A 27,366-nucleotide genomic window follows, 5' to 3' on the forward strand; every position below is an offset into this window, starting at 1 on the left:
ATGGGGACTTCCCCTTCATGACCTCACCTGAACCTAACTATGTCCTAAAGGCCCTGCCGGCAAATACCATCACATTTGGGGTTAGGGCTTCAACATAGAAATTTTTAGTGGGGGGGGGGGGGGGGAAATCCAGCATGTAACAAGTATGTTCCTCTCTTTGGAACTTGCTGATAAATTTTGCATAGCTTTGCTCTTATCCTTATAGGAAAGATGAGGTCACTGAACTCTTGCCCTCAACATTCCAAGAACTAATATTCCTTGAAGACAGAGATGCAAGGTTTAATGAAAAGAGCTACAAGAGCCAAATGCAAAGCAAATTACACGTGTGCACGTGTAATTCAAATTTTTATAGTGGCCACATTAAAAAAAAGGAAAAAGAAATAGGTACAGGTGATATTAACTTTAATAATATCCTTTGTGTTACCCATCGACCTAAAATATTATACTTTCAACATATAATCAATATGAAAAAGTGACTAAGATATTTACTTTTTTTGTACTGACTTGGAAATTGGTGTGCATTTAACATTTATGACGTTTCAATTCAGATGAGCTACAGTTCAGGCGTTCAACAGCCACACGTGACTAGCGGCTACCATGTTGGGCAGGGCAGAGCAATCATTTCTTGGTGAACTGAGCTGTTACTGGGCCCGCCTTCTTAACCATTCTGAAACTCAACTGCCTAGTACCATGCCTGGCGCACCACAGGTATTTCGTGAAATTTATAATTCCTTTTCCTATCTTTAAATTGTAACTTAATCCTATACCATAAAGCTATTGTGAGGATGAACAGAAGTGACTCATGCAAAGTCCTTCAGTATTTTCATATAACTACGATGTATTGAGCCTAGCATGTACTGTCCAGTACCGTTCTAGGAGATGGGAATACCTCAATGAACAAGGATCCCTGATTTCATAGAGCTTATAGTCTAATTGGGAGAGATGGTAAACAACAATAAATTAGTAAATTATATAGGATACTGAAAGGCGGTAAGTGAATCGATTAAGTGACAGGGACATAGAGCGGGAATGTTAAGTGTATGTATGAGAGGACACTTGGGATTTTAAATAGGGTTGTCAGGGAAGGCTCACCAAGAAGCTAACATCTGAGTCAAGACTTTAAGAGCACGACGTGAAGCTATCTGGGGGAAAAATGTTCCAGGCAGAAGGAACAGCAAATGTTAAGGCTCTGAGAGAGAAAAGCAATGCTCACCATGGGAAGGAATAGCAAGGGGCCTGGGAGACTGGAGATGTGAGTGAGGGGGTGTCAGAGAGGTAATGGGGGAGGGCAGACCGGGGCCCTGAGGGCTGTTTTAGGGCCTTTGGCCTTCTCCAAGGGCGATGGGGAACCAAGGAGTATTTGAGCAGAGGAGTGACCTGGCTTGGCTCATGGTCTCACAGGATTGCTGGGGCTGCTGTGTGGTGAACAGACAATAGGGGGTGAGTGCTCTATGGGGAGCCATTGGCCCCAGGCCTAGAAGTTGTTTGGGGAAAGCAGACAGAAATTGACCAACCAGATTTGTTGAGCCCTGTGTCCCACATCCTGGGTGGGTGCTTCGCTTAATCTGTCCTGCAGAAAGCTGTCCTGAACAAATGTCTTCTTCCCTCACGTGGGAAGCAAGAGGAACGTCCGAGGAAAGAAGAGGAGGTTGGGTTTGCTCTGCCCAAGCTTCTCCCATTATAGCGGCCTTGTCTCCTCTCGATCTCATCCTCCCCTTCTTGCACAAGGAGTGCAAAATAAGATCCTTAGAGTTTAGCTTTTTTTTTCTTGAAATCCCTACATTTGGATTTGCAGATATGCCAATATTTGGATTTGTCAAGCTGTAATTTAAGCCGGTCTCTCCCCAGGAACCGCCTGGTGGAATGCATCTTTCATGAGGCTTCTGCAGGCGCTAGCTACATGCTCAGACTCAGTAGCACAAATCAAACTTGGGTTCAACCTCCGCAATATGATGTCAGGGGCCTCCTAAAAGAGCAAGCCTCTGGGAGAGACTGGCCTCGGTATTTTCCCACTGGTGAGCCCTCTTCCAGGAAAGGATTCAAAGCTGCCTCACAATTTAGCCATGATATGAATGCATGGAGGGCGGATGGTCTCAGGTAGGGTGACAGCCTCAGACCCCTTCTCAGGGCATCTCTTTGTCACCCTCACTTATAGGTCAGACTAGCTGTGGCCCAGCCTGCTTGGGAGAGCCTGCTCTGGTGATCTGAGGAGAAAAGCAGATAAAATACAGAGACCAAAGGAATAGACGCCACTCAGAAGCCCCTGGACTCCCTTCATTAATCTGAAGGTTTAGGAGTAACGCAGCCCAAGCCCAAGACAGGCCGGCTGGGAAGGTGGAGAAAGCGGCTGCAGGACAGTTCCTCTCCAAGGGGAGACAGCCCAACCCTCACCTCTTACGTGAGGAGTATGATTAAGAAAGGGGGAAAAAAAATGCCCAAAGCAGGTTTCCCAGTATAAGGGAGGTATTATCTTTTGTATTGGCTGGCCCTGGTTATGCAGCTGTTGCTATATGTATTACCTAGAAATGGAAATGGGGGCCTTGTAAGAGTGAGGTGTGGACAAAAACACCTGACTCTCCTATTCCCTTCTTCTCTGCTCCCCCCTGGCAACATCCTCAGCTCTGAGTCCATGAAACTCTTGGTCAGGGAAGGCAATGACCAGGATAGGGAGGCAGCCAGGTAGGGCAGCCAGCTGTCCCAGTTTGCCGAGGACTTTGAGTGCTAAAAGCAGGATAGTCCCAGGCAAACCAGGACACGTTGGTCACTCTCCAACCCAGCCCCTGGTCCTCAGACTGGCCGGTGGCTGAACAAACACATATGCTGGTGAGCCTGACGCAATGTGACACAGCATGGAGCCAGGCAGCTGGGGATTTGAATCCAGCTTCTCCCACGTAGAACAGGCAAGATTCACATCGCTGGGCTTTTGTATTCTTACCTACTGGTAGGGATGTAAAAAACAGGATTGGTATGATTTAGTAAGAGGATGCCCACAACATATGGTCATGCTTTTGCTCCCATATTAAGACCATTATCTGGCTCTTATGCGCTGTATAAATAATGCTTGGCATCTATATCGCCTTTAGGATTTCAACGGTGCTCCCGCATGTACTGTCTCATTCGAGGATTCACAGTGAGGCAAGAAGTAGCAACGGCCCCACTTTAGAGACGGGGAAAGGAGGCCCAGGGTAGAGGAGAAACAGCTCCAAGGTCATGCACTTCGCAAACAGGACTCCTACCTGGGTCATCTGTTTCCATTCTGCCACCTCACCCCTCCTCAGGTATCGACAAAACCCCAGGAGTGGGTAACAGGCGCAGGTAAGTCTAGTTCCCCAGTATAAGGGAAGTATGAAGGAACCTGTTTCCCAGTAAACTCACTCAGCTATCTGCTGCTGCCATGGGCCTGGGGCCCCGCCCAGGGAACAAGCAGAGTTCCAGATTGCCTAATCACATAATTCTGCCCTCGTGCTCCTGTTTTTGTACATTCTTGGAGCTAATCATCTAAACCGAGATCGCTACCACACATGCACAGTCAGTGCCCATGTCTCATCAGGTAGAAAATGTCAATTTTGCATTATTCCCCAGGGTCCCGGGCAGGAATACTGTGTGAGTCACTAACTGGCATTCCACACAATTTGTTTTGATTGGGTACCTTCTCTGAGGAGGTATGTGGGATGTGACACTTGGGTCCCTGATGGGGGATAAAGTTACAATATGGCTGAGAATTCAAATCCAACTAACTTTCCTGTGGCTGGTCTTGGGGAAGGTGTCTTCGGGGGCTTTGACCTTTGGTCACTAGGCTCTGTCTGTGTGGAACACCTTTCCGCCTCACAGCCTGGCCTTCTACGGGGTCCTGCCTCCTCTCTCATCCCTTTACAATCCATTTTTCACAGGGCAGCCAGACTGACAAACTTAAAACCCCAAAGCTTCCCCACCTCTCCAACTACAATTAAATAAATAGAAGGCAGGCATTTCCATAGGTGCAGATAAGCTAACGTAGTGATTCTAATTCTAAGGAAGGTCTGTAACCTTCAGTCCAGCAGTCACAACAAACAGTTGTTAGGAATACAGTGTTGCTTTAGGCCCAGTCCAAAGGTTATTTTGCACAGGTTTAACATTCTGAAGGTCTGAGGAGTAAGACTGCAAGGCAGTCCCTTTGGGATGACAGCTCTGGTTCTATTTTGAAGTAGCTCTGTTTATATTATTTTTCACAGTGGTTTCCCTATTAGTTCCTTGTCCCAGAGTGATGGCTGCAAACTGTCATACGACATCCTTCTAAGGATTCTCCTATCACCAGCCAACCTACCCAGTGGCCTCCCATGGCTGACGGCAGCAAAGGTCTCCCAGTCTAACAGACATGGGATGACTAGCCTTTGCCTTTCTAAGCCTAACTCCTACCTGCAAAATGGGTACCTACATGAGTTTGCAGGGTACTGACAAATACCACTCAGGTAGCAGCAGCTCCCTGAGCATGTATTATCAAAAGATCAAAAGGTATTGGGGGGGGGGTGCACTCATCTGGTCACACTTTCCTAAGGCTGGTCTGATGAAACTTGAATTTAATCTGCCCAGCAGGTACACAGAAGTCTCCTTTTGGTCTAACACACAGTGATCTTAGACTTGCTGAAGGACCACTACCATCACAGCCCTGCCTAGATTGATTGTTCAGGCTCAAAAGTACATAGTAAATTGATTTAGTTTTTCTGAAACTGAAAAGGATCGCAGTAGTGTTAGTATATTTCTGTTTCCACTGATTGGTATACACACTGAATAAATAATAGTGTTACCTGGAAAAACTTAGTCGAAAGAAACAGTGATGGAAAATAGGGTAGAAGAGGTCTTGAGTTGCATTCGTAATTCCATCAAGCTTGTCTATTGTCAAACTTCCACCTCCACACATATCTATTTTTTTATTTTATTTTTTATTTTTTTTTGCAAACACAAAGAAAGAACACTTTGGTAGCCTACATGTTAGATACAAAAAAAACGAAACCAGCCTGGAGAGAGGAGGGAGGAAGTGTCTTCTGGAGGTGGAGGTTAATAGGCAATACTCCTCCCCTGTCACTTCCTTCTGTAAGTCAGCAGGAAGGAAACATATCCAACAGGGGCCTCTGCTAATTTGTTCTTAATTTAAGGACAATTAGGCAATTCCTACCTCCCCTGCCCTCAAGAAAAACAACCAGAGGTGAATGCTTCCTCTCACTACCGGACCAAGTAGTAACTCAAAACAATGGAGGTTATGAAATCAACTTTGTGCTAATTTCGAGCGACATCTAATAAACAGAGCGCAGGTCTTGGAAGAAAGCCAGTGAATAAGTCTTCCTTCTGTTCTATAGTTTCTTTTCTGTGGATTTTTTTTCCTACTCCAAAGTTTCACAGCGCTCATTCTGAAAATACCTCTAAACGGATGCACTTCTTGAGCTGTCCCAGAAAAAAAAAAATATCTTCTGTGATCATTGGCAAGAAATAAGTTCTAGGAAAGAAAATAAGTCTGTTCGTTTCAGAATGACTGTTCCTCCCGCTCCAGGTACTGTGGCAAAAAAGAGGGGAAGGAGAAAGGAAACAAACAGCAAACTCTTACTGCCTCTCTCATTTGTATACTGTCAGATGGCTTTTGCCTTCCAACTTTATAAAGCGCACAGCTCGGAAAAATGCGAACTGAGCAAGCGGTGTGAACCCCATAGCAGGCCCTTGCTCTAAGAAGGCAAGCGAGTTTCCCCAGTGGCCGCGGCTGACACCTGCGGTCAGACTGCCAGCCCAGCCAGCCTGTAGATTATTTACCAGCGGGATTTAAACCCGCTCCAGCGTGGGGGCGTGGTCTGGGCGGAGTGCCGGAGTCGGGGTGGGCGGGGCCGGGCCGGGGATCACGGAGGCTCTGCGCCGTGTGGGAAAGACCGAGGCTTCGGGAGCGGGCGCCTGTCTCTTTAAATGCCAGGGGCTGCACTCCCGCCCGGGAAGCCCGGAGCCGGATCTACAATCCCGTCCCTCCCGCTCCGGCGCTTGTTGCTCGTCCAGCCTGAGCGGGAGCTGCGACCGCCCGGCAGCTAGTCTGCTTCCTTCTCCTTCTTTTCGCGTCCTACCTTCCCCGAGAGCCGGTAGAAGGGGAGCAGTAGCCTCAGCGGGAGGGAAGAGGTGCCTCCCACCTTCAAGTCTTCAGGCTCTACGTAGCCAAGGGGGCAAGACATGCGTCGCTCCCCCCTATCCAGCCTCGCTGCCGCCCACGTCTGGAGAGGAGGAACTGAAGAGCCCACACCTGCAAAGTCACCCTAGAAGTCTCAGGGTGCGGCCTGGGGCCCCTCCCCGTTCCCCAGGGCCTCCACCTCTTGGCGGGTGAGTTTGCGCAGGTAACCTGAGCTAGAGGGCCGGCGCGCGGGGGGGAGGGACGGGCCAGACCGGAGGAAAAAGCTCCGCAGGTGAGCCAGGTAGGGTGGCTCACCTGCTCGGACCGTGCTATGCGATCCTTGCCGGTTTCTTCGGGGCAGGAGGCGGGGTGGGGGTGGGGTGTGTCGGTCTCAGGGACTAACTTAGGGCCCTAAGGAGAAAGGAGGGTTAGGAATTTGGAGACTGGAGTAAAGTTTCTCTTCCTTACCCTCTCCTGCCTGGGCTTGGCAGGTAGGGCGCTGGCGGAAGCGGTAGGAGCTGCTGATGCAATGAGCTTTTGGCGGAGCGAGATGAAGGGCTGGGGGCGGGGGAGAGCTAGAGTTGCCTGGCCTCCTGTGACCATGACCCTAGAGGTGGAGAAATGAGGGAAGGCTCACTGCATCCGAGACTCCCCGTAGAATGATTCCAGGTGCTCGACCCGGTCTTTTCTTCCTCTTCTTAACAAATCGTCCTTTACGCGGAGAGGCTCCTATGTGGCTCCCTTGCCTTCCTCTCCCAACAGGTGGTCTCATCCCCTGTCCGGGAACTTGTGCCAATGACCCTAGTGGTGCTTTCTCTTTCTCCCCGTTCGGCGTTGTGAACGTGTGTCCGCAGCGTGATGGGCAACCAGGTGGAGAAACTGACCCACCTAAGTTATAAGGAAGTTCCCACCGCCGACCCGACGGGCGTGGACCGGGATGACGGGCCTCGCATTGGGGTCTCTTACATTTTCTCCAATGACGACGAGGACGTGGAGCCGCAGCCGCCGCCCCATGGGCCAGATGGCAGTGGCTTGCCTGACCGCGGGGACGGGCTGCCACTGCCCCCACCGCAGCCCTACGATCCGCGGCTGCACGAGGTGGAGTGTTCTGTGTTCTACCGCGACGAGTGCATCTACCAGAAAAGCTTCGCGCCGGGCTCCGCGGCTCTGAGCACCTACACGCCAGAGAACCTGCTCAACAAGTGCAAGCCTGGCGACCTGGTGGAGTTTGTGTCGCAGGCGCAGTACCCGCACTGGGCTGTATACGTGGGCAACTTCCAGGTGGTGCACTTGCACCGGCTTGAGGTGAGCAACAGCTTCCTGACGGACGCGAGCCAGGGCCGGCGCGGCCGCGTGGTGAACGATCTGTACCGCTACAAGCCGCTGAGCCCCAGCGCGGTGGTGCGCAACGCGCTAGCGCACGTGGGCGCCAAGGAGCGCGAGCTGAGCTGGCGTAACTCTGAGAGCTTCGCCGCCTGGTGCCGCTATGGCAAGCGCGAGTTCAAGATCGGCGGCGAGCTGCGCATCGGCAAGCAGCCCTATCGGCTGCAGATCCAGCTCTCTGCACAGCGCAGCCACACGCTCGAGTTCCAGAGCCTGGAGGACCTGATAATGGAGAAACGGCGCAACGACCAGATAGGGCGTGCAGCGGTGCTGCAGGAGCTGGCCATGCACCTGCATCCGGCCGAGCCCGAAGAGGGCGACAGCGACGCTGCACGGACTACGCCGCCTCTCGAGCGCCCTCCTGCGCGGGGCCAGGATGGAGAGGACCGAGAGGCAGTCGTGCACTGACCCGTGAGGTGAGTGCAGAGCTGTGAGAGGTAGCTGTTTGCAGCAGCCGCTGCCCTCTCCCTCCTCTGACTCCCTCTTCCACCATCTTCTGGGCCCCATGTGGGCTCCTGGGCCATTTGGAAAACCTAGAGTGGGCGAAATGCGCAGCTGTCTGTGGCTTGAGCATGTTATCTTGGACAGGAGGAAGAGGGAACAGGAGCGCTTTGGTTGGGGGCACTTCCTGCCTGCCCCCTCAGTCAGTCTTCCTTTCTGAGATGGGACAAACTGTGGACACACCTGACACTAATCCCTGCTGGACCTGGGTCCAAAGTTGACTCTTCATATGCACGTGGGGGTGGAGAAAAGTTCCAAGTACCAACGCCTGCCATCGCCCCTTCCTGCTTCCCTCCTACCTTCCCTTTGGAGGATGTCCTGTACTTAGGCCAGAGTGGGTTTATTGAGGCTCCTGGCCAGCACAGAGCTGCTTATCTGCTTCCCATGTGGAGCTGTGTGTGTGTGGATCCTGGAGGCTGGGGTGATTTATTTTATAGGATTCCTGGGTGCAAGACTGGAGAAACCAGGACCAGGTCTGGGAGCAGCAGACCAAAAGCAAAGAGCCGCCTGTGAAGTGTAACAAATAGTTGAGTAAATTTGGGCTACAAAACAAAGACTTTGCTACCTCCCTGTCCCCAAGTAATTCATCTTCTGGAGCTGGCTTCTAGCTAAGTCTCCTGCTTCCTCCTCCATCCGTCACTTTCCAGGTTGCAAGTAAATCATTGTCATGGACCAACTAGGGGAAGGGTTCAGTGATGCTTCTGTTTGGCCGCCTGTGTTTTTTGCCTGTTACTGTGGGCACTTACAGCTGTGTTGTTATCAAAGGAGGGTCTAGCCCTTTGTGTCTCTGATCTAATTAAACCTGCTTGGTGGTGCTCATCCGCAGTCCCACATGGGGTTGGCAGGTGCCACTCCTAAAGTATCCACTACAGAAGGAGCCAAACAGGGTTGCCCAGGTGGGAATTAGTCAATTACTCCCACTTCCCAGTGAACTCCATTCCTGAACAGTGAAGGTAACCTTTTTAAAATGGGAAGACTTTGGTGGTGGTCCTGTGAATTTTCATTTTCCCTCACCACCCCTTCCCTGTCACTTTTCTGCTGCTGGTAAAACCTTAAGCTTGAGGCATATTTCAGTAAGTATTTTGGTAGCCACACCTGAGGCACACTACATTTAAGATGCAAAGTCTGGTTATATTGCAGCAGTCTCCTTGTTGCTTGGAGAACACCCCTTCGGAATGCTTTCTCAATTACGAGAGGTGACAGCAGTCTCAAATGCCACCTGGTGTAGTCAGTGCTGAATCTGGTGACAGTCCTAAGGCACAGGTTAGTGATGGTGGGACCTGTTGGCGGCAGGCTCACTGATACTATTTGATTCTGCTGCTGAGCTTCTATTTGCTTTCCTCTGAAACTTTAAAAAAAAAAATGTAGAACTTGTCTCTTGTATTCACGTGAGCTCTTTAGTTACATGGGTCCTCGATTTCAGAATGCAGCTCTGCTGCTCATGGGCATCGCTCATGCTGTCTCAAAAGTTGAGTGAAGTTGTTCTTTCTCACGAGAGTCATTACTGATAACACTGAACCAGCCATTTTGGGACCTAAATCTTTGAGTTGGAGTAGAATCATACTGGAGTGTTCTACGGCCATGGTCATCCTTGGGCCTCCTGCCTAAACAAATGTCTAAACAAAGGCAACAAGACTTGAAGAATTTTCTCGTACACTTTTTTCAAACTTGGGAGGCGAGGCCATCCTTTTTCAAAAGCCTCCGTATCACCTCAACATGACATCATTTCATTACAAGGGCATTAGCTATGTTTCCTATTTGTGTAGGGATCACCAAACAAGTCCTATTGTTGTGTTTGTTAAAGATAAGCCATTCTTAGCCCTAGTCTGTGACTTTGAAGAAACATCAGTCTCCTGCTGGAAACGGAGCTCTAGTTTATATAGATCTCACCGCCTTGTGTTTATTTTCTTTTGCTCATAGAAACGTGGAATGAGATAAACATGGGTAAAGACATTAAGGAGAGCCTATTCTACCTACAGATTTGGATCTTCTCTTATGCTTAACACAGTAATGAAAATTGAAAGTAATGACCAATGTGCAGACAGCAGGAAGGAAAAAGAGCAAAACAGCGCTGCCCAGCAGCTCTGGGCTCGCTAGCCAACTCTTTTCCGCTTTCCCATCTCTGTCACCCTTCTTTGCCCTCAAATGGAAAGTGAATGTCAACGGTCACAGAGGTATAGCAGTGCCTACCTGTTGTTGCAAATGAACTGCTTTTTGTAAGAAATCTCAATGTGAAGGAAGAACTCCGGTAAGATCTACACCGACAATAGCATTCTGCCTCTAGAGAAGTGGTTTTTGATAACTGGGCTTGAAAATGACCTAGAAGAGGGAATAGGTCTACTCCAAACACTGCTTTCCCATGTCAAGCCAGCGTTTTTACAGGTTACCAGAGAGGTGAAATATGTAATACTTAGGAACAGTAATTCCACTGGAAGATTTCTTAGGGTTATAAAGCTTCAAGTGAAGCAACAAGCAACCAGTGAAGGTGCCAAGAAAGGAGAATCAAAATCAACTCTTGGATCTTTCCTCAAGATGGCAGTGTTGTGGATAAGTGAGTTTTTTAATGCCAGGCAATGGCGACATCTGGCACTTTAAAAAATATATTTGTATTTAATGATTTTTATTTCTCCTTAGGATTAAGACTTCAGAATTATTTTTTACTGTGAATTACGGATGTTCTTTGAAGGAAAGAAATAACAATTCTAAGGTTCTTCAGAAGCTCTGGCAGGGATAAGCAGGACGCCTGACCGGAACGTATGCTAAATGTAGTCAGACAAATTCTATTTTCTTACTTGAGCAACTATTTTATTGAGACTGCTTATGTATGTCAAAGGAGCCCACAACTTCAGCTACACAACTTTTTGTATTGAAAGAACACAGCTTTTTGTAGTTGTTATTCCACATTTAATTTAAAATAACTTTATAGCACTAAAATGCCTAGCAGAAGACTTGACTCCAGACCTTTGAGGAAATTTTTAGTTTTTATGAAAAATGACACGTCAGTGGTTAAACTTCTCACGTCTTTGGTGCTTCTGGCTCTAATAGCACTACTAGACAACACTACAACCACATGGAAACATATTTTTGGAAGCAAAACTTTAATTTTATACTACATATGCTATGGAGAGTGAAGAAAATTTAAGGACTACTTGTTTTCTATTTTTTTCTTAACAAAATGGAATCCACTGTGTTGAAGACTCTTGATATTATGTGATTGTCTAACCATTTTTTATAAATTAGCATAAATTTAGTGTAGTCATGGTCACTGAATGGATTTGTTTGGAAACTTATATTTTATTTATGATTGTTTTTTTTTTTTTTTTTTTAATCAGGGTAACTATAAACTTGACTGGTTATTCAATGTTTCATTATGTTGTTTTGTTCTTAGCTATAATACTTGTCACCCATGGAGAATTACATTGACTAACATAAATTCCATACATGTATTTTATTTCCCAGTGAATTGTGTAAACTTTATTTTTGTTGAAGATTGTATGTTAAATCAATGTTATGTTCTTATACCACTTCTTGAGAGGAGATACTGATTTGAAATTGTATATCATTTCCTTCAAAATGAAGGGCATTGCTTAGTTAAATAAAAGATTGATGACATCTTTCAAACCATTTCCTCTTCACTATGTCTTATTAAAATAAAATTCTGTCAAATCCTTTTGAAAAATGCTATGAAGGTTTCCAATAAACCATCTATTGGTGTTAATTGAATTTTTATTATATACACACGCACACACATGCACACACACACACATATATATACACACACACACAGATATATCTATATCTATCTATCTATATATATATAGAGATATATATATAATTTTTCCCCCCACTTATATACCTTTTTCTGCCATTTTTGGCCCAAATCCAAGCTACTCAACTTACCTGCAGTTCATATATATATATATATATATATATATATATATATATATATATATGTCTGTGTGTGTGTATATCTATATATATACACACACACACACACACACACACACTGTTAGTGTGTATCATCTTTTCCTTCCTTAGTAAACATTTTGATAAATTCACTTAGTGACTGAAAGCCCTCCCTGCCTTTACTGTGTGAGAATTAGTGACCCATTACTTCTAGGCTATCAGTGTTCATTAAAAAACTCTCATGAACATAAATTTTGAATACACATTGATTTTTCAGAATCGATGCAAGCATTGCTGGAAAGCACATTCACATTTTGGAATCTATGCTGGGGTGTTTTGGGGTTAAGATCAGTTACCCATGTTGCGTCTTAGATGGTTTCCGAGTCCCAAACAAAGGGAATGGGCTCAGTGAGTAACTTTATTACAGAAAATGGACAGATGTGATCACGTGGCACTGTTGTTATGATAAGGGCTGCAGGTGCCTTAAGCAGACCAAGGAGCAGCTGTGGCATCTGAGACTTATGTGGGAGGTCATCAGCACTCCCTAGGCCGACCCCTGAAGCCACTACCACAATCCTTTGAGGTTCAAAAGCCTGAGCTTAGTCAACAGATTCCTGTGAGAATCTTAACCAGGAGGAAAGTTGAATGCAGGTGATAGGGAGCTCAAGGAGCAGTGAGACCATTTTTCCCTAGAGTGGGAGTCCTTAATTTATCATGGTTCTCATTGCACAAGAAAGTAGAGGGAGACAAGCCTAATCCAGAATGTGTCTATTCTTGGGTGATTTTGGTGTAGTCTGCTGTTCTCATTTCTCCCAAGTGGACTGAGCTTGCTCAATGAAGGACAATGACATTTGGAAGCATTTAAAAGGAGCTCCTCAGTAAACAGGCCTAGACTATGGGCAGAAGGGCTTTTATTTCCTTTTCCTGAATGAATTTACTGACAAAAAACTACTGATTGAACAAATACAGCGATTTCATCTGCAGAGTAGATGCAAGAAGGGTTAATGTCTGCATTTGTAGTCACAGCAAGGTACCGAGTTATCTATGAAGGGGTGAAGGGGTGAAGGACGCTGAGCCCTAGCCTAGGGACATCCAGAAGTCAAAAACAAACAGCCTGGAGAGACAGTCCCTGCCCCTGAGCTTGTTTCTAAGGGGAAATCAATTTCACTCCTGCATAGAGGACAGATTAGAATAAAAAGTGGCCCTATAAATGCTGAAGGTTGGTAGGTATTCAAAACAAAGCAGATGTGTGTGGGTTGACTTGGAGTACTCCCATTGGAGCAATCAGATGAGAAATCTGAAGGAGCAAATGATGATGGAGAATAGATGGAACTAATATATTCACAGGGTACTTAACTAGGTGGATCCTATATTCCCAGTGCCTACCATGGAAAGAGAAGCCAGATCCATAGTTTTTATCTTAAGTGTAACTTACATTCTAGTAGGCAAGGCAGGTAACCACCAAAAAGAAATTCACTAGAAGGTATTTAGTTACAGTTGTGGTAGGTGCAATGAAGGATACTGTATAGGGTGTGTGGGGCAGAACCTCTATCTGAGTCAGAGAAGGGTTCCCTGAGAAGTACCATTTCTGCTGAACTTTGGAAGAGGTAGAGGAGAAAGAGGTTGTTCATATTGGGCACAGTGAAATTAATTAAAGGAGGTAGGTTGGGAGTGAATGAATGAACAATGAGTGCTCTGAAAATGCCTTTGCTTCGTGCTCCAGTAGTCATGTCTCCATGAGTCACAACATGCTAACTCATTCGTGCATCTCCAACCCTTAACGCAGGACCAGGCAAGGACACCCTCATTCAGAGTTTGAGTGAGGGAATGAATTTGGGGTTGGGATTTGCTAGACTAGAAAGCCTTCCTATTCTCTCAAGGTGATCTCATGACTATGGTTTAAGGAGAGTGAAGTAGCAGTGGTTTTTAGGATGGGTTGAACAGGGAGAGCAAATGAGTGACTCTTCTCTTTCCCAGAACTAGAAATCATACTGCTGGTGCTACTGATGACTTAACTCGCCAGGCAGGTTATGAAGCGGAGGGTGAATCTGGGCCTTTTCCTGATGCAAGGGAGAGAAGCAGCGCAGGCCAGGCTGGATGGGAGCAGAAGTAAAACGGAATCACAGGTTTAGCAGCCTGTCTGCCTAGTCGTGGAATCACGATCGAGGAAGAATTTATTTTGTTCAGTTCGCCAGCACAAGCCACTGCTATAATGTAATATAATCTCTCGTTCCTCGTGGACGGTGACCCTAAATGACCCCAAAGATGAGCTTTCTGCTAATTTCCTTGGGAAACTTCTACAACAATGTAGTTCACTGCCAAGGTATGGTTATCATAATATGCAGTAAGTTCTTTTTAGTTCCATAACTTGGAGGATTCTCGCTTGTTAGACCACAGTGGAGGTAGAGGGTCTGACCTACACATACAGAATCGAAATGTGATTAAGGTTTGACAGTCAAACTGTTACCTGGGTTTCCCTACTCCAGGCTCTGCCTCCTGTTAAGCTGGTAACCTGGGGAGTAATTATGTACTTGCTTAGGAACTTTATTCCCTCTTCTGGACAATGCAGCTTGTGACTCACTTCAGTTGCATTTCTAAAACAATATAATTCATTAATATGTAATATATAATAGGACTATAACAGTAGCGTCTACTTCAAATGATTATTGTGAAAACAAAATGAAACTGCTCAGAAAGCCCAGATCAATTGCTGTTACGATTAACTAGAGAAAATCTGTGCTGTTGTGTGTGTGCAAAAGTTTTATTTAAAATGAAGTTACTGTTTGGGAGAGACAGGTGTTCTTCCCTTTAGTCATGCAGAATTTCTTAGCTAGATACAGGAAATTGGTAAGATAAGAAAGATGTCTCTAGTTAACCCTTTAGGTTTGTAGTCGCTGCCATAGTGTTTGAAATGTTTCTTGAGCTTTGATCTTTAGTAGATGAACAGTTTAACTTGTTTATATATTTTATTACGTTTAATCAATTCAAGAAATATTTCCTGAGAACTTGGAAGGTCCTAGGTGCTGGAGAGCCGAGGAGGGCATAAGAAGGGATTTTGCAGTAATTTAAGGATGAGGTCACCTTGCCTGCACTGTCCAATTTTAATCATCACAGCAGCCTTCTGGACAGATGCTAATATTTTCATTTTATAGTTGAGGAAACAGCTTTCGAGAAATGAGGTGATTTGTCCCTGGTCACATAGCTAATAAATGACAGCTTCTGGCCTGGGACATGAGTGCTGGTATCCAAAACCCCAGACTGTGGTTCCTCCACTGAAGGAGCATCTGACCACTCCCGCCCCGTGGGCCACCCCTCCCTTCTCCTTACCTGTGGAGAACACCCCATTCTGCACCGACATCTGGCATGCAGCTGTACCTGAACAGCAGGTGTCTTTGCAGCAGCTCTCCAGGCAGTGACTCTGCGAGGCAAGAAGAGGCAGGAAGGGGAGGAGAGGCAACTCTCAGCCAAGGGAGATTTTACATCCTTGTCATGAAGAACAATGACAAGTTGGGGTGAATCTTCACCATCCCATAATTGTCTCACCCTCCCTGTGGCCGAGCACTGGGCCCAGCCCTGCTCAAACTGCCCCTCTGCTGTTGGTGCTTTGGTGACTCCATTTCTCTCTTATGGCTTAGGTCAGGTCATACAGGCCTGTTCTAAATCATGGCTCCAACCCCTGACCTATTGTGTGACCTCGGCCATGTTAGTAACTTCTTTAAGCCACTATGACTTATCTAAAAAGTGAGGCTACTTGAGATGCCTACTCTATACGTCTGTTCATTGGCTTACATGAGGTAATCTAAATCCAGTGCATCATGAGTCACTTAGGTATAGCATGGTGGCCCTGTTGGTTCTGCCACAGATGGTCTGCTACGAATATGACATATGACCTTGAGCAAGTCCCTTTACCACACTAGGACCCTGGATCTACGTTTCTGTGGGTGGAGCACCCAACTCTAGCGGGAGGAGTCTCTGACAAGAGTCTGAGTGCAACTTTATCCTTTGAGATGGTTGTAGAAGTTGCTAGTTGCTCTACTTAATTATAATTAATACTGATTAATACTGATTCCTTGAACATAGTCCTAAATCTCATTCATGTAAATAATGTGTAAATGTAAAAAGTTACTAATGATAATAAGATGACTGAATTTTAGGGAGTGCTTTTATTGTGAAAGTAGGGAATACACTTAATTATTATTATTTTTTTCTGTACTGGTAAATTTTGTTATGGTCTTAATAGTATGAACCAAATCTGGGCCATGGACAAGGAAAAAGATCATGATAAGAGCAAATGTATCTGTATCTCTTTAATTTTGAAAAAAGTATTTAGCATTTGTTTTTAATTTTTAAGCACTGATTCCCCCCCCCCCCCCATACTAGACTATATTTCTCTTGGCTATGTGGCTCTACTCTTGGCTAACACATGGGCTAATAGCCCATGGAGAGAATTTTCCTGTATCTCAGTGGATATGCCTGGTTTACTTTATTTTATTCTAGTGGAGTGTATTTCTTTTTACAGTTCAGAAAGAACAAGGTTGTTCATAAAGCATCAAATGGTGGCCGTTCTTTTTGCCAACATCCATTGTAGTACTTCTTAAGAAAATAATACACTTATTTCAGGCAGGCATCAGGCATTATGATGAAGGGTGGGGGGCTGGCAGCTAACCCCGCGTGGTGGGGGTGGGAAGGGTCCAGGATAGGCTTCCTGGGGAGAGTGAAGCAGGTAGGGGGAGGTCTTCTCAGAGAAAGATTCTGACGTAGTTCTGCTCCCACCTCATCAACCCTTTAATTTAGGAGTAAAACACACATTTGTCTTTGTATGCCAGGGGTAGGGCTGGGTGTGTGAGAACAAATATTATAAATGGCTTAGTAATTCCTTTTTTCTTTTGGCTGGTAGAGATTTCAGCCAACTAGGGTACATTATTGAAAAGTCTGAAAGGATATCAGTGTTACTGCAGCAAAAGTGTTCTCTCGAGTGCCATCATCCAGATGACTTTAGGCTTAGCCAAGCAGTTCCAATATGGCCAGGACAGAGGCTATTCTCTGTGGTTTGAGGGAGCTGCGAGGCCTTGTGGAAAGCATTGGCCAGCCAGTGTTGGAGCCAGACCGGGGCTGTCACCCAGCACCTCCCTTTTCTGTGCCACCTGGGCAGATGACCTCGTCTGGCTTGGGAGGCCACAGTGTATTCATTTGTGAAGGGCAATAATACGTCGCCTACCGTGTGGGGTTATGGAGTTAGTGGCAATATACACAAATCACCCAAAAGTAGTCCTGGCATGAAGTTATATCCTCAGCAATTGGTTGCTGTCAGTTTTCCCTTTTTCAGTTTTGCCCAGTGTCCATGATTCAACACCAAAATCTCACAGATGAATTTTAGATTGGAGCAGAGTAAACCAAACTTAGCCAGAGTTCAGATGGTCACAGATGGTGTAACATTGGGTTTTGTAATGGTTGACACTAGCTGGCCCCAGGTGTTTGGGAGAAAATCATAAATATCTGTGTAACACACATACTAGCAAGCCTAATGCATTATTTAATCTGACTCTGATTTGTCCCCAACCTGACAACCTAAGAGGTGAAGCTCAGGTACTGAGATCAAAAAGCTATAATTGTTTTATTACCTCCCTGGGCAATGCCTCTCTCTGCCTGCCCTTTAAGCCTATGATGATTTTTTATTAACGTCATTTTATGACTTTATTATTACATGTCAGAAATAATATGTGCTTAATATAAAAAATTTCAAATACCAAAGCGTCTAAAGGTAAAGAACATCCTGCATTACTTTCTCTCAGCCTGTTTCACCTCGAACGAACGGGTTATCAATAGTAGGTGTGTTTTGTGTTCCTTCTAGACTTTTTTCCTATGAACATTCAGATATGCTATCCGTACATGTTTTCCCCAGTTTTTAAAATTAGATTATGCTACCCATATTTCTTTTACTCATCACTAAATCAACTTTCTTTTATATTAGTACATAAAGTGTCTAGAATATTCTTTTTAAATAGTTGTTTAGTATTTCATAGTAAAAGCTTCTGCTGCTGCTTTATGCATTCTCTCATTGATGCCCATTTAAATTATATCCAGTTTTTCCTAATTATAAATGATACCACAAATGCATTGTGATACCTCTTGTTGGCATATATATGAGTATTTCTGAAGGATATAATCATTGTAGTGCACTTTCTGGATTTAAGGTTATGCAAAATTTAAATTTTGATAGGAACAACCAAATGACTCTCTATAAAAGATTGTGCCAATTTACAGTAATGCTAATAACATTCTCCAGTGTCTGGAAATATTTGCTTACTCACAGGTAAAAAGTAGTATATTGTGGTTTGACTTTCTTTGAGTTTTCTTTTTTACCATCCGAGCTCGTCTCATTGGTACCACCAAGGATTCAAATCAGTGGTTTACCAGTTGTATTCTATTACAAACATTCTAATTTCCTCTATAGCTATCCGTTATTGGATCTGCCTGATGAATTCTCGAGTCCAATCTAGGAACTTGAACAAACAATAGAAAGCAGGGGAGCAAGGTATCCAAAAATCATCTTTCTTTTAAAAGTGTAAATCATAGTGTGTAACGTCCTGGTTTATATTCTTCCGTGGCTTCCCGTCGTGCTTAGAATGAAGTCAGAGTTTCTCACCTGCACAGTTGGGCCTCTGCTTATGTTTACTGCAGGATATATTCCAGCCTCACAGGCCTATATTTATTTCCCTAAACATACCAAGGTTTTTCTTTCTTGTTTGTGAACGGCATTTTTCAGACTTTCTGACTACTGACCTGCGATAAGAAATTCACTGTGTATCACAACTAAATGCCCACATAATATTAATTTCTTTAATCCCCAGCATGACCTGGGAGGTTGTCACTGTGATTCTCCTTTTACAGATGAAGTTATGACTCATCCAAGACCACTGAGCTGTGCAGTGGACCAAACAACATTCAACCCTCCATCTGACTCCTGGGCCACTGCTCTTCCTGCTGCACTGTAGTTACTTACAGCAGCGATACTCATTCTCGCTTGCAAGCTTTCCCCCAATCACAAAATCGCAAAGTCTTCCCTCCAGATTTCTGCAGTTCTGCTTCCACAGAAGAGGTGGGACATTCGACTTGGCTCTTCTCCGGCGGCCCCTGTTACTCTGAGAAATGAGTTGATGAAGGTAAGGGGCTGACCAATTCAACTGAGAGATGACAGCGAGATAAGGGAAGTCAGGAGCCCAGTGTGCAAGGAGCTTTGATTTTTCTTTGAACGTTTTATTTGGGCATCCTTTCAAAGTTGCTTGAATGAGCACAGTGCAAAAGAACCTCGTCTACCCTGTACCCAGATTCATCTTTTGTGAACATTTTATTCCCTTTGAAAAGTGCAAGTGGGATAAATGTTTTTAATGTCGTTCTTACCCAAGGACTCTGAATGTCTTGCAGCTTCTTTATTCCTCTTTAGAATTATCCGACAGCCCAGCTCTCTTATTTATCCTTTTCAATTCATGTTTTCAACTTCAGTTTTGCATTATTGTCCAGAATCTCCTTCACTCCCCCAGTGTGGGTACAAGTCTGGATCTGCGCCTGGTCAACTTGAATTTGGATGCCTGTTCTACCACTGAAGAGCCATTGTAACTTTTAGAGAGGCAGTTTCCTCATCTGCAAAAAAATAGGCCTGAAGTAGCACCATCTGGAGTGTTTTTGAAGAGTTCATGGAATCACGTGAGAAAACAGATTTCACTATGGTACCAAGCACAGGGTAAATTCTTCTGGAAATGCAAACTCAGAGTGCAAAGGACCCATATTCATCCTATAGTCATTTGTATAGCAGTACCAGTTGTTAAAATATTGATGCATTTTTATATCAGTTGATAAATAGCTGCATCCCTGAAACCCACCCCTCACTATCATAGCATTCCCATCTTCCTGGCCACCTGACCATTGCCCTCGGACCCCCCATGGCTATCACCACCATCTAACTAACAGGTACTTGCCTATAGAGCAGGGGCCTCCAGCACTCTGCGGCAGCTTTATTTTGATTGGTTGGTGACTGCTGAAATGTTTAACATTCCTGTAGGATATTAGCTTAGTGCCTATACATCTATCACCCGCATTTGCGAATGATGAAGAAAGTGAGGGAGGGAATGAGTAATTTTGCCCAAGGTCACACAGCTAATAATGATTTAACCTGAGGCTTCTAAAATTTCCAAACCATGTCTAGTCTCCATGGAATGGAGTCCCAAGCCTGGTTCAGCCCCTGCGACCTTGAGCAGGGGACTGCATCTCTCAGAGTGGGAACAGAGCGAGAATGATTCTTCTGGCTTCCCTACCTCTGCAGGCATCGAAAAGTACCACGGTAGGGAACTTTTCCTTGTTTTTTGTTCAGGGCAAATCATCAAATTCAGTAGTTAGTTCATTTTTCACAAAGTTGGAAACTGCTAAACCAGTTGAGACAAGCCAGAACTACGAAGCTGGTAAGACAAACTTTTTAAAAATAACTTGTTGAAGCAGAGCATGTGAATATTTTTAGAGAGGGACTGTGAGCCAATGAAAGCAAAGACAATGAAAGGAGGATGGCCCTGCGAGCCAGAGAAACGCCACCAATGATCTGTGTCCTTTTGGGCGAGCCATGTACTAAGTAACCTTTGTGTCATCATTTAGAGGATGGCAATATGTACCTCGAAGAGTTATGTAGAATTATGCAATGGGTGGGCAGCCTGCCACCAGGAGTGAAAATCCAAATATGTACTAACCTAGGCTCTGGGACCGTAAAGAAACCATAGTCACTGTGAGACGGCATCCCAGAGGCCCCGAGCAGGCCAGGAGTTAACGCTCACCTTGGTGGATCACGGGATACAAGGCTGTGACTGTTTCCCAACCAGAAGGAAATCTTTTAGCTGCTGCACTCTGGTGTCCTGGCAGGCGTAGCCACATCAAGTCTAGCCTACATTGTATGAGAAAGGGAATGGCAAGATGCAGCTCATAACTTGGGAGTTGGTTTGTTTTCAAGGGTATAGACGGGGTAAAGGGAAAGGTGAAACCATTCTCCCTCCTACTTCCCATCCTTACCCTCCAGAAATAACAATTAGTAGCAGATTCTTATACCTCTTTCCAGAAATTAGCCAATTAGCCATTCTTCCTTCCATACAAATGGAATCATAATATAATAATGCCTCATATTTATCGGGTGCTTGCTATGTGCCAGGGAATATTTTAAACATTTTGCAAGGACTGTTTGTTTTTTAACCGTCAGGACGATTCTAGGAAATAGAATACTGCTTTAATTTTCATTTTTCAAATGGGGAAACTGAAGCTCAGAGAGGTTAGATCCCTTGCTTAAAGTGACATAGTAGATAGGGACAGGAAAAGGGCCCAGGAGTCACCAAACATCTGTGTTATTCCATTTTATGCTTGTATAGCATCTCTTCATGTGCATGAGTCATAGTTTATTTACTTGAGTGTCGGATAATGGAGTTGCCCAAATCTGTTCTAACAATCACAGCTACATCGATCATCTTACATATTTAGCTGTGAAGTTCTAAGCCTTATTTGATGTCCACTTTGTGCCGGGCTCTCTGGGCCTCTCTTGACTTGTATTTTATCATGTGATGCTCACAATGACTCCATGAGGTTAGAAGCCATCCATTTTGCTAGTAAGGGTCTTGAGACTCCAAGCAGGTATGTACCCTGCCCATGGTCCCAGAGTTAGTGAGTGGCAGAAGGTGGAACTGAACTCAGGCTGTCTGATTCCAGCATGTATGACCTCTGTTGCTATGGACCATATATGGCTGTGTGTGAAAATGCCCACAAGGAATTCACATGTCTACGGAATCTTCTTTTAATACCATTACCCTTTTATATTTTTGTGTGTGTATTAATCTCACCGAGACTCCATTTTCACACCTATTAACAGAATTAATAATACATACTGCTCTGAACTCAATTATATTCTCTAAAGTTCATCCAAGTATGTTGAAGACCGGAAGACCAGACATGATGGTATTTGGAGGTGGGGCCTTTGGGAGGTTAGATGAGGTCATGGGGGTGGGGCCTTCATGATGAGATCAGAGTCCTTATGAGGGGAAACTCCAGAGCCCTCTTTCTCTCTCCCTCTCCCTCTCCCTCTCCCTCTCCCTCTCCCTCTCCCTCTCCCTCTCCCTCTCCCTCTCCCTCTCCCTCTCCCTCTCCCTCTCCCTCTCCCTCTCCCTCTCCCTCCCTCCTCCCTCCTCTCCCTCCCTCCTCTCCCTCTCCCTCTCCCTCCCCTCTCCCTCTCCCTCCCCTCTCCCTCTCCCTCCTCCCTCCTCCCTCTCCCTCTCCCTCTCCCTCCCTCTCCTCCTCCCTCCCCCTCCCTCTCCCTCTCCTCTCCTCCCTCTCCCTCTCCTCTCCTCTCCCTCCTCTCCTCTCCCTCTCCCTCTCCCTCTCCCTCTCCCTCTCCCTCTCCCTCTCCCTCTCCCTCTCCCTCTCTGCAGTTGGGCCTCTCTAGTTAATTTTTTCATTTATTTACAACTCCAGAACTTTTATTATTATTATTTTTTAATAATTTGTCTTTTTATTGAAAGTCTATTTGGTCACACATTTTTCTCATACTTTGCTTCAATCCTTCAGACATGGTTTCTTTTAGTTTTTTGAATATATTTAGGATAACTGAATTGAGTCTTTGTGTCATAAGTCCAATGGGTGGCCTTTCTCAGGGACAGTTTCTATAAACCAACTTTCCCTTTGGATGGGCCATACTTCCCTATTTCTTTGCATGTCTTGTTTTTTTTTTGCTATTGCTATTGAAAGCTGGACATTTAAAATAATACAATGTGTCAGCTCTGGAAATCAGAGTCTCTCTCTTCTCTGGGCTTTGTTGTTGTTTCTGTTTGTTTAGTGACTTCTTGGACAAATTCGGTAAAATCCATATTCTTAATAATGTATGGCCACTGAAGTCTCTATTCAGTTACCTTAGTGGTTTCCTAATGAATAGACAGGGTTAAAAAAAAAAAATCTTGAACTAATAATCTCCCAGCTTTTTTCAGGTGTGTGTGTGTGTGTGTGTGTGTGTGTGTGTGTGTGTGTGTGTGTTGAGTTCCGTTTTCAGGGCTTTGGCAGGGAATCTACAACTCTATCTTACCCTTAACTTCTGGCTCATGCATGTACTGAAGATAATCAGAAGTGAGGGAGTAGGGTTCTCTCAGTCTTTCCTGGGCATATGCACAGTCTTGGAAATGCTCATGGGCTTCTAGATCCCTAGGAATGTGTTGGAGCTTTTCAAAGGCTCTCAGGGGCATCTCATTACCCAGTTTTTCTTTTTTTACATTTTTTTGGTTAGTCGCTTGTTAGCTCCAGCTGTTAACACCTCCTCAGGCAGCTGTGATATGAAACAATTGCCACTGATTGTATTTGACAAATACTCTGTGGGTAGGACTCTTTACAAAGAGTAAGCTCAGGTTAGATCAAATAAAGAAAATCCTTGAAAGTGGAGCTTTTTGAGAAGTCCCAAATGAGTCAAATCATGACAGTTCTCTGGGAATGGAGCTTCTGGGGAGCTCCAAATCCCCTTTGATTCTTTCAGTAGCACTAAGCTGCTGGTTTTCCCAGCTAGTATTGTTAGCTCTCAGTGCTACTGAATTCCTGGGGAGAAGGTGACAGGCATAAGTCAGGGTGACATGCCTCATGGCTGACTGTCCTTGCCGAGATTCAGCCATTTTTCTTGAATAAGTGCTGCTTGGAGTGTTGCAAACCTTTGGAGATTTTTCAGAGTTCTGGAAAAGTTAATTGTGACAGTTTTCACTAGTGTTCTCATGGCTTTTTTGTGGAGAAGTGGGTTTCAGACGTCCTCAGTGGGTCCTTTCAGAATAGTCAGTCGTGTACTCATTTTCTATAGCTATGTAACAACATTACTACAAACTCAGTGGCTAAAACAATATCCGCATATTATGTCATCATTGTTAGGTCAGAAGTCCTGGCACCAAGTCACTGGATTTCCTGCTCAGCGTCCTACAAGGCTGAGATCAGCATGTTGGTTTCTTTTAGGGGACTCCAGGTCTTTCACACGCATTCAGGCTATTGGCAGAATTTAAATTGTGGTTGCAGGACGGAGGTCTCTGTTTTTTGCTGGCTGATGGCCATCTCAGCTCCTAGAGGCCACCTTTAGGTCCTACGATGACCTGGAAGGTTACTTCTTCAAAGCCAGCAGATAGAATCTCCAGTCTGTTAAGATGGAGTCTTATATGACATAATTTAAGAGTGGGAGCGACTATCCTGTCATATTCACAGGACCTGCTCACACTCAAGGAGAGGGGATTATATAAGGTGGGTATACTAGGAGGTAAGATTCTCCAGGGCCATCTTTGAATTCTGCCTACCATAGGCTTAATTGTGGGGTTTCAAGCATTTGGTTAGAAGAGACTTTATTTCCATTTCTATTTCATTTGTGTAGCACTATTTCATGTAGCACTTTCACGTAAACGACTCTACTCTAAGGTAATCTTCACAATAGTCTTCAGAGCTAGGCAGGGAAGGTGTTCCTAAACCCATTTTAGACAGTTGAACCAAAGGCTCAGAGACCTTGTGACTTGTTCCTGAGCACACAGCAAGTGAGAGGCAAATGAATTGTGCTGCCTCTAAGTAGAGCACCCTCGGCCTCTCTCACCTGCCTGCGATGCTAAAGGTCAGTCCGTTCCGAGTTTTGTTTTGGGCATGGCATGAGGGTGGTCGTACCTGAGGCCTCTTTTAGGGACTTTGTCTATGGAACAGATGCACCCTGGGCTCCTGCATCTCCTGCATGAGTATTTGAGGAAAATACCTGAGTATGGAAAATAGTATTAACCAGGAGTTTTGATAAAATGGAGTTTTCAGGGGTGAATTGCAATTTAAATAGCTAAAAAAATCCCATTTACTTCCCGTAATGTATTCTGAATGCTCCCTCTGGCCCAGCTGAAAGGGAGAGACAGTCATCTCCCGCAGAAAGTAAATGGAATTTTTATTTTTGTCTGCAAAGTGCCTTGAAATCAGCAGTCCCAAGGCCGGCAACGGGTCCTCGGTGAAGCCGCCATCAGGAGGAAGAGCAGAAAGTTCTGAAAGTAGTCAGCCATCGCCCAAACTCACTCTCACTTGAATCTGATGGTTTTGCAAGTGGTAGAAGAGAATAGCCACTTCAGACCAACTCTCCTCTCCCCTGGTTCCATGTGTCCAGTCCTCTAAAGGTAGCGGGTTTTCTTTAGTTCCAATTCAAGCCTTTGAATTATTCTGTGTCTCTCTCTGGTAATGAAGATGGCTGCTCATCCTTCTGTCCTTCAAATGTTTGAGGACAGTGGAGCTGGGTGGGGCATGGGCTCCCTTTCCAGACTCCTTTTACGTGGGGGTTACGTGCACAAACCCCCCAGCTGCTGTGAGAAGGTACAGCTCACCTTCTGCAGAGGCCACGCCCCTCGCCCTGACCGGCAGTAACTCACTGGGTGTATTTCCTGCTCCAGAGCGGCCTGTGCCTCTGCCTGAGGCTACATCCCACTGAGACCACATCCTTTCTTAGCCCCCTCTCTGACCCATCCTGCTTCCTGCATTTCCTCTCCTGAGATCCCTCCACAGTCAATAAATCACATTCACCCTAGTCAATATGTCAAGTGCTGCTTCGATGGCACTGATCTAACACAGATAGTAAAGAAATTCCAATTCCTAAGTTAAAAAAGAAATCACATCCAGGAAATCAAGGCCTTGCTATAAAGAATAAGGTAATCCCACTTTTCCTCACTAACATGGAGGTCGTTTAGCTCTCAACTTCGGTGATCTGGAATATAGCCATGGCTCCAGAAAGGGACTGTCAGTAAGTAATCTAGATATTGTACCATAAAAGACAACCTGTACCTTCATCATTAGATTGTGGCACCTGACAGATATATGTATACTGTATACCTGGGTAAGCTGATAATCCTCTCCGGTTCTCAGATTCCTGTCTGTAATACAGAGCTCACCCCAGGCACCTCGCACTGTTGCTGGGAAGACAAATGCTACCATACCTTAAATGGGCTAGTGCACATCAGGGCTTCAAACACCAGAGTCTTTGTTATTAAGGTCTTCCTGTGAAAGGAACATGCTATTTTAGTCCGGTTACAGGCCAATTTCTGTTTGAAAGCTGAAGCTGAAAGCACATCTTTTTTCTTATCCAACCCCCAGCCCCCTGCAAAAACACAAAAACAAAACTCACCAGCTCCAGGAGAAACGGAAATGAACGCTGATTTTGTCTTTTGGTTACACCGAGTTGCATTTGCAGAGGAAGGGGATAGATCGCTGACGAGAGGACGAGATGGGTTGTAGTTCTTCAGGCATGATGAACTGGGCATGGACAACAAAGATGGAGCGGGCATGGTCCTGGGCTCCTGGACATCTGCAGAGCTCTAGGAGCTGGGTCGGCCTCATCCAAACAGAGGCGGGGGGGCCAGTATGGGCAGTGGTGGATGTCAACACTGGTTAAATCTGGGGAGCATGTGCTCCGTGGATGTCTGTCTTACCTGTCATTTTATGTAAGTTTGAACTATTTAAAAATAAAAAGTAAAAGGAAAGCTAGCAAAGGACTAAACGAGAATGCTTTCACATTGTGCAATGAACTAAACATGCTATAATTTACACTATGCGTATCTCACTCCAATTACTGTATAAACACTGTGTATATGTGTGAGTGAATTTGTATGCATACAAGTATATGTCTGTATGTGCGTATTTTTCACATACAGTGGTGCGTGTGCGTATTTCACATACATGATTTTAATTGAATCTTACCAGCTTACATGATACCTGCTTCAGGTGTGTGAATGGTCCCATGTCTCCTCTGCAGATACCTGTTTCTCCCAGATTTCAGTTTAGCTTTGTGGCCCCAGTGCGTTTATGGGTTCTAGAAAGGTTACCTCGAGGTTTGTCTAGCATTTTTCTCAATGTCAGGGTCGGAGACATGTTCTTTCCAGCTCTTTGTATCTCTGAGCTGAAACTGGACGACTTCGCATTAAAATTGTGAATCTAAAATGTGTCCTGGACTGTTTACAATAACCAAGATATGGAAGCCACCCAAGTATCCATCAGTAGATGATTGGATAAAAAAGATGAGGTACATACACACAATGGAATATTGTTTGGCCATAACAAAGAATGAAATCTTACTATTTGAGACGACATGGATGGACCTGGAGGATTTTATGCTAAGTGAAATAAGTCAGACAGAAAAACAAGTACCATATGATCTCACTTATATGAGGAATCTAAAGAACAAAATAAATGAACAGACAAAACAGACACAGACTCATAGGTACAAGAACATACTGATGGTTGCTGGGGGGGGGAGGGGGGTTTGGGAGTTGGGTGAAAAGGTGAAGGGAAGTACAAATTGGTATTTACAAACTAGTCATGGGGATGTAAAGCACAGAGAATATAGTCAATAATGTTGCAATAACTACCTATGGATAGTGCCAGGTGGGTACTAGACTAATCAGGGGGAATCATTG

At 44.9% G+C, this 27,366-nt stretch overlaps 1 long non-coding RNA gene across 5 annotated transcripts in view; it reads left to right on the forward strand.

The window, feature by feature from the left end:
* The first annotated feature begins 5,864 nt into the window (after positions 1–5,864).
* The window catches only part of LOC109443351 (protein LRATD2), a 530,125-nt gene continuing 508,623 nt past the window's right edge, over positions 5,865–27,366 (forward strand). For 2 of the 5 annotated variants that reach the window (XR_012490862.1, XR_012490863.1), the window contains exon 1: positions 5,865–6,327. This is a non-coding gene — a long non-coding RNA (protein LRATD2). Of the gene's footprint in view, positions 6,328–6,880; positions 11,627–27,366 lie in introns of those variants that run through there. The other 3 variants (XR_012490830.1, XR_012490829.1, XR_012490844.1) reach the window with 3 other exon arrangements.

This window comes from Rhinolophus sinicus, linkage group LG12, assembly GCF_036562045.2.
Source record: "Rhinolophus sinicus isolate RSC01 linkage group LG12, ASM3656204v1, whole genome shotgun sequence".
Taxonomy (NCBI): domain Eukaryota; kingdom Metazoa; phylum Chordata; class Mammalia; order Chiroptera; family Rhinolophidae; genus Rhinolophus; species Rhinolophus sinicus.